Source organism: Ornithodoros turicata, chromosome 6 (genome assembly GCF_037126465.1).
Source record: "Ornithodoros turicata isolate Travis chromosome 6, ASM3712646v1, whole genome shotgun sequence".
Lineage (NCBI taxonomy): Eukaryota > Metazoa > Arthropoda > Arachnida > Ixodida > Argasidae > Ornithodoros > Ornithodoros turicata.
Window position 1 is genome coordinate 39,863,820 of NC_088206.1, and position 13,803 is coordinate 39,877,622.

A 13,803-nucleotide genomic window follows, 5' to 3' on the forward strand; every position below is an offset into this window, starting at 1 on the left:
TTCTCCAGCGTAAAGCGACTTGGAAAAGACTCCGGGTCGGTGAAAATTGTCTTCGTATCTTCGTCCCGTCCATCAGTAGTTCACATCGGCACTGTAAAGTGCCCGATCTCCGCCTACAAGCCCAAGCCAACACAGTGTTTTAAATGTGGGCGCTTCGGCCACGTGAACGTGTCATGCCCAAGGCCGGAACAGTGCCTTATCTGTGCCGGTGACCACGCTACCAGCGCGTGCCCGGAAGGGAGTGTCCCGAAGTGCTCCAATTGCGGCCTAGCACACTCTGCTATCGACAAAACCTGTCCGGTGAAAAAACGGGAAACTGCTACCCATCGCTACGGCTTGAAAGAAAGCATACCAATGAGGAAAGCTCGGAAAATGCTCAAGAATAAGGGCCGCATCCCCCATCGTCCCTCGGACTCTTCCTCACTCCCTAACCGTGTGCCACCGACAAACATCGACGCTAACGCACCTGCAGCTCCTCGCCCATCCGCCGAAATTGCTCACGACCACGAAATGGCGTCGCGCCAAGTTGGTACAGCAACTCAGGACGTCACGTCGAGTTCACAGAGAACATACAGCGCCACTCTCCAGGGCAACAAGACACACAACGCCGCATCTCAAGAGCTTCGGTATGTCGATGGAAAACGCCTCGCGCACCGTTCCCCAAGCCACCATGCCCATCCCACAGCTCCCCGCCAAACTGACCACAGTAATTCTTCAACTGTGGACTGGGGCAACGCCTTGCCCACCTTCGCTTCCTTCATCAAGATCGCCTTCCTTGTACTCAAGACACTGGCCCAATGTTCTGCTCTTACATCGGGACTCAGGTACTTTATCTCCTTGGTGATACCCCTGGAACACTCTATCGCCAGCCTCTTCGGAGTATAACGGCCTCCGGGTCTCCCGGCAAGACCATTTCGTCCCCACGGTATTATGAACATGGCTCCACAACCTTGCAACTCGACGAGCGAGAGTCGCCCTCGCACAAACACAGCCCGATCCAGCTCAGTGTCTACTTCTTCCAACCACGGGGCTATCCGTTCCCGCACAGTGCCTATCATCATGCAGTGGAACTGTAACGGCTTGAGAAGCAGACTACAGGAACTGCATCTCTTTCTCATGAAATTCGCTATTTCCGTCCTAGCATTCTCCGAATGCGGTCTTCCCAGTGACAGCGGAATAGCTGGCTACAGAAAATATGTGTCGCCCTCTATCATTACGTTCCCTACCGGCTCCGCAGCCTTATTCATCAAGAAGGACTTGCCGCAAGCCCCCGTACCTCTTCAATTCGCTTGCAGTAGTCAGGCTGAATTCGTCGGCACTACAGGTTTCTTACACACAGTCAAGCTAACCGTGGTGTCTGTTTACATCCGACCGGGGGCGCATATACAGCAAGTCCAGCTAACGGACACTCTTACACGGATACTCCAGCAGTGCCCTGGCAATATCATTTTATGCGGAGACTTTAATGCGCACCACCAGCTCTGGGGCAACAACTCGTCAGACCGGCTCGGCCAAGAAGTACTCCAGGCTGCTGAGGACTTAGACCTCACCATCGCAAACAACGGCGCCCCCACCTTCTATCGACCCCCCTCCACTTATAGTGCTATCGACCTGACCCTACATTCGCTGAACGTTCAAGCTGAGTGGAGAGTTAATCCCGACACAATGGGAAGCGACCATTTTCCAATATTTGTGACACTGCCCCAGGTGACCAAGTCGAAAATCAGACCAGCCCTTCTGACACGTCATGTCATCCACTGGGACTCCTTTCGTAAATCCTTGGAAAAAGGCGAGACCAACGATATTACAGCCAATATACAGTCAAGTCTTAGTATCGCCACGTCCACCACCCGCACGCGGGTCACCGACCCGGCACCCGATCTCAAATTTCTCAAACTGACCTCGGCCAGGCGGAGAGCACAACGGCTGCTGCGACGCGACCCTACTTCCCTCAACCTCGCATATACCGCAGGATCTCATCCGTTCTTCGTCGGTACTCCAAGGCTCTGCGGCGACATCAGTGGAGAGCTTTCTGTTCCTCCTTTACCCCCCACTCACCTGGCAGCACAGTATGGCGCGTCATCAACTCCCTCACGGGAACGCAAAGCCAAAAAATATCTTTTCAGGATTTCGCTTTCAGTCGCGGCATTACTGTGGCAGAAGCCGCCGATGTCTTCATGGACGTTTTCAGCCCACCTCCGTCTCGCCTAGACCCTCCTTCCACAAATACTGTTTCTCCCCACCCCTTGGACACACCCTTCACCATCCAAGAGCTCCTTACCGCCCTGAGGAAATGCACCCGGCGTAGTAGTCCCGGATCGGACGGTGTAACTTATCAGGCCCTAAAACACCTTCCCGCAACTGCTCAAGACCGTCTCCTCTGTCTCTCCAACGACATATGGCTACCCTGTGATCTCACAGCTGACTCACCGTCGCATGGTTTTAACCCTCCCTTTCCTCCTCTCCCTTTCCTTCTAACTCTTTAACTCCCCTTTCCCCATTCCCCCGTGAGAGTGAACCCTGCCGTCAGTAGTGTACAGGCTAACCTCACTCTCCTTTCCTATCTAATCGACATTCCACCACCACCACAATGGCGCGCATGGGCTCGTTACGTCACCTGCACGTCATACTACAGTCCTCTTACACCGTCGTCTCTGCAACGATCACTTCAGTGGTGGGCACGGCACTCTGTCAAGAATGCGTATGCTTAACCCGTTCTGCCTTTATGTTCAGGTGAGAGCCAAGTGTTTTTCGCATGCGTTCCGAAGTGATGACCGCTGTATTGTTGTTACGCCTCTCTGCTTGTCTTGTTCTTTGATTGTTGTAACAGTATCAAAATGTTATTGCTTTTGATTGCTGGTGATGTGGAGCTTAACCCCGGTCTCTCAACTGATACAATGTTGAAGCAAATTTTGGAAAACCAAAATCGTGATGCTAAGATAATCGCAGAAATAAGAGCGGACCAAAAGAAATTTGAGAAAAGCCTGGAAGACCTCGGCTCGAGGATGAAAACTCTTGAAGAGAAAATGGATAAGGTGGACACCCTCGACAACTTCGTTACAGAAGACCGATCAAATATCGCCATGCTACAGCAAACAGTCCAACAAATGGCTAATACGATTGATGACCTTGAAAATCGGTCACGAAGGAATAATTTGATCATTCACGGCATAGAAGAGTCTGAAAGTGAAACCAGCGAATCTCTCAACAACATAGATATGAACGATATCTTTTCTGACAAACTGGGCGAGCTCAGCTACGCCGATTTTCGAGTGTTACAGAATGGAATGGTACTCACACGATGTGTTCATAAGGGAACACTGATTATGTATGCAAAATAGTTATCCCAAACTTCTCGCGGTTTTCCGAAAAAGTGAATTTTTAGTTTCACTGACATCCCGTCTTGTGGCCCGCAAACCCTGTGTCGACGACACATTCGTGGTCTGCCCGCGCTCCGGCTTGGCATGACTTTTGGCTTGGTTTGTTTCTTCCGCTACAGTGGTCCGCCAAGCCGGCCAGTTTCTTCTGCCGAGCCGTCTGCTGCGCAGATTCACATTGGGGAAGTGATAAACAGTTCGCTATTAGAGAGCCAGTATATTTCTGAACTTCTCTAAACCCACGAGGAACGTGAGTTTTGCTTCCTTCGACTGCAAAGCATTTGCTAGGCCAGTACAGTCTTCCTGGTGTGATTCGTGTTCTGTGCTGCGTGCCGAGAATGCGTGAGCGTTTTGCTCCCGTCTGCAAGAACACTTCAGCATGCAGTTCCAATGTTTCAAACCACAATTTTCCGAAAGGCGAAAGAGAAATCTATTGATTGCAACAATCGGTTACAACTCCGACTGGGTGCCACCTTCGAAATCAGCGATTTGATCTGTTCATCTGGCTCATACGAATGTTACGGAAGCAATATGCGCAACTTGTTTCACAAGAAGCCGAAGATGTCTCGTCCGGGATGCTGTGCCAACCTTATCTGCAGCAGGAGATTGCAGGGGCAGGACTAGGCAGCAGATAAAGGTAAGACGCGTAATGTTAGACAAGTCAGTCATGCGGTGCAAATTGCATCACGTAGAAGAGAAAAATACGCTATCTGTCAGTTATTGCTTCATCCTTTAGAGATTACGCCCCAGCGGGTGTATTCTCAGTACAGATTTGGAATTGCCTTATTTCTTAAATGATTTCGCAGGCATTCTGGCACCACCGAAAAGCTTGCACTCCACGTCTCAACTATCACCGTCTGGGTTTCAAGCTGAAGGCTGTCACCAGTGCCAACCAGTCGCCCCTTCAAAGTTCATCTGTTTTTGTTGACGGAACAGTAACACCTGGTACTGAGACATTTCATTTTCTGATTAATCAAGTGCATTCCATCACTTGTGCTCGACTTCTCGTGTTCGTATACTCTTGCTGTTGCTCGCTAGCTTAGAGCAACCATGCCTGAGGTGCCAGCGCTTTCAGAGTACATTTAATCAGTATCATTGTATCATATGCACGGCAGCACATCTTATGTATTTTGTGTAAGGTATAAATTCAATGTTGGCTCAGCTGTTGTATTTTGGTCACAAATAAGGTGTTCTTCCAGAGCGCTCAAGGGCAGTTCAAGCAGTTTCATCTGTGCAACACCACATACTTTTTCTCAGTTTTGACTAAGGTAAATCGAAATCTTCCAGTTGATGTCTTTCGGTCATAAATTATGTTTTTCGAGTCATTCAAACAGCATCATGTGTGCAACAGTACATACTTTTTCTCAGGTGAAGTAAGGTAAATCTGTCCGCCGTGGTGTTCTGGCAGTGCAGCAGAAGCTTTTGTTGCATTCAAGTGGTATCATGTATACAAACCCTTGTTTTATGCCTTTCTGTAGCTGCTGTACAAATATTGTGAGTACAGAGACATTCCTGCAGAACATATCGGAGCATCTTGTGTGCTATTGTTTGTATCATCTGCAGCAGTATATTGATAATGTGAATTATTCAATGACTTCAGCTAACATTTACATTCTTACTTCCAGGTAAACCTGTCACGCAGATGCCCTACCCCTTGGTATGCATAGTTCAAGATTGTACCGAAACAATCCACCTGGAGCATTATTCTTCAGTTGGCAGTGGAATTACTATCACAACACACCACATACTGCATGTCTATGGTGCGTGTACAATGCATCAAACCTATTCTCAGGTACAGGCCAGCTGGTACGTAATTACAACATGAAACAACTGACACAGAGATCGTAAAGTCGTGCCTTTTCCTCCGCGCCTCGGGTTTCATGTTATTATCCTCACATGCAGCTCAATTCGCCTGTGCTGTGCAGCATGAGCAAAAGCATATATTGTTTGTGGTCACATGACACGGAACATAAATACAGTGAAACCTTCCTATGTTGGACACCCGCGGTACAGCCGAAGCTTCTCCTACTTATAGAGGTGTCCGAGTTACAGAATATGACGGCAACAAAAAATGGAAGAGATCACAGCTGTGAGAAATGTCCCCCTTCTTCAATTTAAGGTTCTTAGTGGTGCCTGGTGGTGGTGCCTGGTAGTGGTACCTCTACCCACTCTTCACTGATAATTATTACTGATTTTAGTATATTCAATTCCGTTCAGATTCTACTCAACGGCATTACCTCTGGAGCTTTTCGAGCAGCAAGGACTTGTCTCTGAAGCGTCAGCCCACTTCTCATAGCTTTGGTGCAGTGCTCGTTCAAAGGCTCTAGACAAACTGAAGACAAGTGCTCACATAAAGAATTGCAATGTAGACTGACAGCACTTGTTTTTGTACTCTAAAAACTAAAGCAACGAAATGCTGAGACCAGTATAGGGAAAAACAGGGGCAAAAGTCAAGGCCACTGGCTCATTTTGGGTCTTTTTGGTGCAAAGATGGGCCGATATTGAGGTAATTTGGCCTATCCTACTTCCAAGATAGGGAGGTGTCCGACATAGAGAATTTCGTCCCCATGTAGTTTCAATGGGAGCCTGCCCGTGCAATGAAATCATGGGGAGTTGTCCAAGGTAGGGAGGTGTCCGGCTTTGGAGGTTTTACTGTACTATAGAACATTCTACATCATGTAATCTAACAGTTGTTCACGTTTGGATATTTTAACGATGGAATTTACCCTGCATGCACCATACCATGTCCAAACACGAACAACTGCTAGAGAGCAGCATGTACTGTTTCCGTATAGCACTTATGGCTTGCGTCCTGTGATCGGAAACAGTGGTGTCTTTTTTTCTGCTACAACCAGTAAACTACAGTAAAGATTTAGAAATACTGTGTCATACCATAAAGCACTATGGGAAATGGCAGTTTGAAAAACTGGAGAAGACTGTCATTAGAATGAGGGACATGTTCTACTGTGAAATTTTTTACAGTGTGTGCTGTACCACGTAATGCACTGCAGGCCTACCACAGTATGGTAACGCTGTGAATACTGATTTGCTCAAAAAAGGAATGTGTGTTTCTTGTACTAACTTCCCCTTATGCAAGGTTGTAGAAAAATGTTTTCAGCTAATGGGGAGGGAGAGGACATCATTCTGGAGTCTCGTTGACATACAATGTGTCATGTGTGAAGGTCATTTTGAAGAGTGTAGGTGGTACAAGACTGTGTTCCCACATTCTTGGCAGTGTTGACTAATAACCATAATAAAGTAGAGGGTACATTTGTTGCTTCATATATTTGTGTCATGGCAAAGTATGTAGAGATACATCTGTCTCAACATGCAGGTGACAGAACTGCTTTTTATGCCTAAACTATGACAAATAGTTGTCTGTTCAGCACCACTAATCATGTGCCGGCCTCCACGACATGTCTGTGACATTCCAAAGTGATTAACATGTCCCATAGATGTGTGCAATGCTGAAGATGACTGTGTACCTTCTATGGATTCTTGATTCAAGAAAAGTACTGTGTGATTTGCTAACAGCGCCTGGCTGTACCTTCACAATTCTACATAAAAATATGTAAAGTTTGCCGAAGGAGACATCATGAAGGTCCATAGCGAAAAATCCTGAGACGAGGGATGGAAGGGACATACACAATGTCTCAACATAGCGTGTTTATGTCCCTTCTTGTATCTCCTCTTCAGGTCTCGCCATCATGGACACTATCACTTTCATGGACTGGATGGCATCCAACATGCTGTCAATAAAAAGAATAATGGAAGGACCTCAATATGATCCTTAGGCTGTGCGTGGTCACTGCTTTCTGACAAATGGTGACTTAGAATTTCAGGACAGTGCCTGCAGTGGTAGTATTCTTGTGTTCTCACCCTTGACACCCATTGTGTGTCATCGGTCACCTGTAATCTGCTAATATGCACATAGCTAAAACAAAGTATATTTGTATTTCTTTGAATACAGTTGGTACAGCACATTGTTTTTTACATGTTCTTTGGAAAATGTAAATAAAATATTCTCTACTCTGCAAGTCTCCTGTCAGCTCTACAGAGCAGCTTCGAATTTCACTAGAAGCCACGTGTGAAACCTAGACCAAACTAGTGGTGAAGGTCCATATAGGTCATAGATAGATACTATTATTATTATTAGATCATAGGTCACGCTTAGGTCCTGGTTGGTAGCAACGCATTTCAATCTTATTAAAAATTGGTGCAGGATGTGACCAACATAACTAAATACACCAACTGACTCTCATAAAGTTTGTGGTGTTATACTTTTGAAACAACATTAATACTGTCTCGGGTTGCATCCTTGTCAACATTAATACGCCGCAGTGGTCTTTTCTCCTTTGTTCCTTTTGACCTAGAAATATTAGGTCTTCGGCATCACCAGCCTTAGTTGCTGAGCATGCAGTTATTTACGTTGAGCACTGCAGTTTCATATTTGTTTCTCTGGACAAGCAAGCCCGCTTCCCCATTTTGATAAGAGTCTTTCAGCCTTGACAGGGCATTTGTGGACAAGGAAAACATTTGGACTATTGTGTATTTTGCTATGAGGTGCACCATACAAGGCAGAGGACACCATCAACCATTTCCACCAAGGTTATTAAATTTGTGATAAAGTACATATACCTTTTGTCACTGACTAATTTGGTGGCAAAGTTACTTGAGTGGCAGTTGTGCAATTTTAAGCACATGTTTAAAAAAATAGGATATGAGAAGTGCTGACTGGTTGAACATGTGGAGTACCCAATATAATAATTGGGGGTTTACGTCGCGAGACAACTGAGTGTGGAATACACAGCACAGTGTAATGTACCTTATTCTGGCAATGTTAGCATGGTTCAAGAAGTGGGAAATGTTGCACTACACTTAATAACATCTGTTGGGCCCAGCAAACAGGATACACATACCCTGATCTGAAGACACTATGCCTAACTCAAAAGCAATATGAGATCGACCCGTACGTGTTTATTTGCGAAACTATTATGAATGACATATGGCCTGTGTGGTACAGAACAATGCGCACACTCAAGTAAACATGCAAAAAATACGTATAAGGTCTCTCGACCTACATGCCGCGATGCGCTCTACGAGATAAACAACACACTACAAAACTACATCCAACACTTTTTGTGCGGGGCAACTCTAATGAGCACTTTCATATAACCGACGAATGGTTCAACGAATGCAGTTCGAGTGGTCACGATACATTCCTACGTCGTTCATTGCGGTCGCGCTATGATGCTGCACAATATATGTATCTCGTGTAACAAGCCTGGCAGTCGCATGATGTGCATGGGCAGAAATACGGCCTTCTTTCTTTGAAGACCAGTCCTCTGCAGGTATATGCTCAAACAATTACCAAGTCTCACGTTGTTGCTCAATCGCTCCCATTCCTGCACTTGTAGTAAAAGCAGCAAACGGGTTGACGTGAATGGCAGCTGAACGGTTGAACTGCGAAGTTCTCGAGCACAAAATCACAATTTCACGCCGAAAATGATGTTGAGGTGAGTTCGCCGATTGTTGTTTCCATCGTTCGATAGTTCTCGGGATTACCTCGGACGAAACGCTCATCGTAGCCGGCGGCCATAACTGGATTTCCTCGCAAACGGGAGAAGACGCCAGGGAAGTCAGAGAAAGCCTCAGCTTTCATCCAATCAGACGCACGATTCTCTATCTGCGTAGATGGAGCAGGTTTACCCCAACTACGTCACAAAAATGGCTGCGCCCATGGCTTGTTTTGGTTTCTTTGATGAATTAATTTTCGTAATAGGAAGACAAAATTGAGAAACGAAGGTGCGTTTCAGGGGCAGTTGGATGTGCTCGTTCTGAATATCACAACCGTTTCAACACATCGGGAAATCGGCGTAGCTGACCTTTAAGAGCATCGAACGGATACACCGGTTAGGCCGTAAAATGCCAAACAAAACACGTCCTGTAATCATGAGAATCCTTGATTTTTCTGACAAGGTCAAAGTACTCAAATCCTGTCATCATCTGAGGAACACGGGTATTTCAATCACCGACGATTTTTCACTTCGCGTTCGCACTATTCGCGGAAACTTGTGGAATAGCTCAAGAGATGAAAGGAGAAAGGTGCAAAAGCAAAACTTATTTTTGATAAGCTGCTGCTTAATGGTGTCAGGTACGTCTGGAATGAGAGATCCCGCGTCAGAGAGCCATTAGAACCAATACTGAAAGAAAGTGGCAGCGGTCCTATAACCAGGTCCCAGTCCTCGCGTGAAGGAACCCTTCCACAACACATCCCGTCTGCCTGACGATTTCAGCAAGTCGGTGAACAGTTCACTTTGGTAAATTTAAATGCCCGTAGCATTGTGAATAAACAGGAGCTTTTGGAAAGTGTAATTCTGGAGCACGAACCCGATGTTATCGCAGTAACTGAGACTTGGCTTAGGCCTGATATTGAAGATTATGAAGTCACTCCTTTACACTACAATATTTTTCGTAAGGACCGCTTATCACGAGGTGGTGGGGTAGCACTGTTTATACGAGATGGTATTAAGTGTGAAAGAAAAACTGATATTGCTGATGTCGAATCAATATGGTGTCAAATACACACTGCGGTATTTTCTTTTGTAGTTGGTGTTGTGTATATACCCCCTGGTTCCCCCGTTGAGTATTTGTATAAACTAAATGATTACATGTGCAACCACGTCTCCAAGTGCTGTCGATCACTGCTTACCGGTGATTTTAATATGCCTCATATAAACTGGGAGCGTCCTCAGTTGGGATCACTCGTTTCACCCGTGGCCGCTTATCTGCTTGATCTTGTTTACTCGCATAACCTTACCCAATTAGTCACGGAGCCTACGCGATCACATGACACCTCACGGTCTGTTCTTGACTTGCTGTTTGTCAATGACAAGTTCCAGACTGATAGATATGGCTGTGAGGTAACAACCGGTATCTCCGATCATGACATGGTTGTCTTCACAACAACAATAGCACCATTAATAACCATAATAATAGCACCATCAATAATCCAGATGAGCGTGAAGTGTTTGACTTTACTAGAGCGGTAGATGTTGCCATTATTGATTCTTTGTCTTTCAATTACGATAACTTTACGGAATTTTCGTATGCTCCTGGCGTGTCTGTTAATGATGTTTGGGTAAGATTTTATGAGATAGTTGCGTCCTTATTAAATACATATGTACCTAAAAAACTGATCAAACGACGTAAACGGAACCCATGGGTTACACGTACGTGAGGTCATACATATTAAAAGGCGCATCGCGCGGTCTAGGAAATCTCTTAAACGGAATTTACCGCAAATAATTGTTAACCATGTATCTCACCTTACACTACGCTTGTAAATTTCATGAGGACTAGCCCTCAGTCTTTTTGGCGCTACATCCTATCAAATAAAGGAGCCATTAAGTCCGTTATTGTCAATGGTGAGATTTTTGGTCCTGGTTCTGTCACGGCAGACGCCTTTAATAATTATTTGTATTCGGTTTTCACAAAGGATGACGGTACATTTCCTTCTATCGTAGATCGTAGGGTTGGGAATAAACTTTGCTCCCCTATCGTGACGGAAGTTGGTGTTTTTAACTTACTGCTCAAATTAGATACCAAGAAATCTGAACGTCCAGATAAGATACCCAATCAATTCCTTAAGCGATACGCAGAATGGATTTCCAAATATCTGTGTGTAATTTTTAGAAAATCCCTTAAAAGGACGGTGCGTTACCTTGTGACTGGAAAGTTGCTAAAGTTATTCCTGTTTTTAAGTCAGGTAATCCGCAAAGCATTTCCAATTATAGACCTATATCGCTTACAAGTATATACATGCTGTAAAACATTAGAGCATATATTGAGAACGCATATAATCACGTTTCTAGAAGGTAACAATGTCATTTCTCCTGGCCAACATGGTTTTCGAAAAGGCTTATCGACGGTAACGCAACTTACGGAATTAACATTTGACTTATCATCAGTCATTGATCGTAACGGACAGGTGGACTTAATCTTCTTAGATTTATCTAAGGCTTTCGACAGGGTTTCCCACGAAAAGCTACTGTATAAGATAAAGCACCTCTTTAACGACCAAATTTTGAACTGGCTTTGGGCCTACCTTATGGGCCGCTCCCAATACGTGCAGTTATCAGAGGGGGGATCTTGTGCACTGCCAGTTGCGTCCGGAGTACCTCAGGGTTTCGTTTTGGGTCCGTTATTGTTTCTTCTTTATATTGATGACCTGACAAGTATATGTGACAAAGGGATTCATATTAGACTTTATGCTGATGATGCAGTAATTTATACCGAGATTATGGACGTTTCAGATAAAATCAAACTTAACAGTTGTATCGCGGATGTTGCTAAGTGGTGTGACGAATGGCAAATGTCTTTTAATATTGCCAAAAGTGTTGTGATGAGTATCTGTCGTAGAAAGCGGAAGTCCATCTACGATTACTCTATTAATGGTGTTTTATTGAATCGCGTCAGTAATTTCAAGAACCTCGGTGTCCATATTGAGTCAAACATGTCATATAATTTACATGTGGACATGATAGCTGAAAAAGCATTCAAAAAGCTTTGTTTTCTTGAACGGTCGCTAAGACACGCTACATCGGGCACGAAACTTATTGCATACAAAATGTTAGTTATACCCATTGTGGAGTACGCAAGCCCTGTCTGGCATTTTACACTAAGTCAGCAATGCAGAAAATTGAAAAAATACAGAATAGAGCTTTGCGCTTCATCTACAATGAGTATCGTTCGACAGTGTCTGTTTCCGGATTACGTATTAGGGCTGGTATTCCAACTATGTCTAAACGGTTTGGCATGAACCGACTGAAATTTCTCTATAAAATTCCCAGTGGTATGGTACGTATCGACAGGCCAAAGTATCTGCAACCGCTGGTCTGTCGCCCACTTCGGCGAGCTCATGATAAACTTTTCACTGAGTTCAGTTTTCACTCTGATTGCTTCCGTTGTTCATTTTTCCCTCGTACCATTCGCGAGGGGAACCGGTTACCTTTATTTGTGATAAACTGTGCTAGCGTTGACACCTTCATGTCAGCATTAGATAGATTTTTTGAGTAGAATTATATTGCATTGTATCTTCTCTCTCTTTTTTTTCGTTGTATCATTGTTCTGCTGCCACTCCTATTGTAGCCCTTGGGCTGATAGTATGTTCTAAATAAAAAAATATATATATATACGCCATCTTGTCAGTTATTGCTTTTCCCCAAGCAGGCTTCGTCCCTCTGGCGTCTACAGCTGCGTCTTCTGCTTCCCTTTCTGTTCTTCGTCTACATGCCCGTCTGACGTTATGTAAGATTGGTCATGAAATGGCTCAGCTCAGAGCCCAACTTTGCCTTTGAGTCGTTTGTTCGTGTCGTCCCTCTGTGTGCCCAGACTCAGGCTTTTACACAATGGAGTTCTTCCACCAGCTTGCCGCATATACGCCATCTTGTCAGGCCGTTAAACACACACCATATTTCACATGGAGGAAGGAAACACAAGGAGCAGCATCTCCGACAGTTTTCTATCGCGACGAGCGTAGCCGGCTTCGCATTGCATTCTGGGATGCTAATGCCTACCACGTGACTGCACACGTAACCCACCAGACAGCACGGCGCCACCGGAGCAGACGACGCGAGCTGTAGTTGGGTCACAGTTCAGATGGCAGTATTATGTTGAAAGCGTGCTTGCACCTTATTTCTGTATGTTTGAATGTTTACTCTTCTATTTGAGGACCAATCACAGTGTGCAGACCGCAAAAGGTGTACCCGGGACCGGGAACATCACGTGTGGCATCTCATTTGCGAGCGCGATAATACCACCCTGGGGGCACTGGGAGTATGTTAAGTGAACAAAATCATTGCGTTCAACGAACAGAATAATTTTGTTCAATTAAGATTTCATCATGGCCCCAAGGGTTGCTGGGGAACGAGACCACATTTTTTCCAGTGTTATTATTAAGGATGGATCACAGGAGCTGTACGTTTCTTGATTAAGTGGTAAAAAATGCCGCACTCTCAGAACACCGTTAATCAGATTTGTACAGCAACAAAGGATATGAAATGAATCTACGGCACAGTGTCAGGTCCAAACGAACAATTCAAGATGACCCGAACACACACAGGTGACTTGAACAATTGACCGTGTATTTACAAATAAAACGTGTTCCCGTGACAGAGCTGCTTTCCGTTCAACGAGAGCCGCAGCCGGGACAAGAAGACTTGCCATATGTTGTTTCTACGATGGTGCTCACATTTTCACAATAAATTACTTTCGCAAAGCAAAATCACACGGAGAGCAGCGCGAGAAATAAAGCCCTGCAAAACCGAAACTTTAGACGGGCTCACGGCCGTAATGGCGATTTTGAGTGTGCCCTACGCCGCCGGTGCCGCCGGTTAATTTGTGCTCGTCGCCGCCGCCGCCGGTT

The 13,803-nt window shown here is 45.1% G+C and overlaps 1 long non-coding RNA gene across 2 annotated transcripts; it reads left to right on the forward strand.

The window, feature by feature from the left end:
- The first annotated feature begins 3,390 nt into the window (after window positions 1–3,390).
- Window positions 3,391–7,409, forward strand: LOC135396566 (uncharacterized). 2 transcript variants are annotated; one of them, XR_010423444.1, is made up of 3 exons: window positions 3,465–4,014; window positions 4,184–4,322; window positions 4,577–7,409. It is a non-coding gene; the product is annotated as an uncharacterized LOC135396566 (long non-coding RNA). The 2 variants fall into 2 exon arrangements; XR_010423443.1 differs by having other exon boundaries at window positions 3,391–4,014; window positions 4,184–7,409.
- The last annotated feature ends 6,394 nt before the right edge of the window (window positions 7,410–13,803 follow it).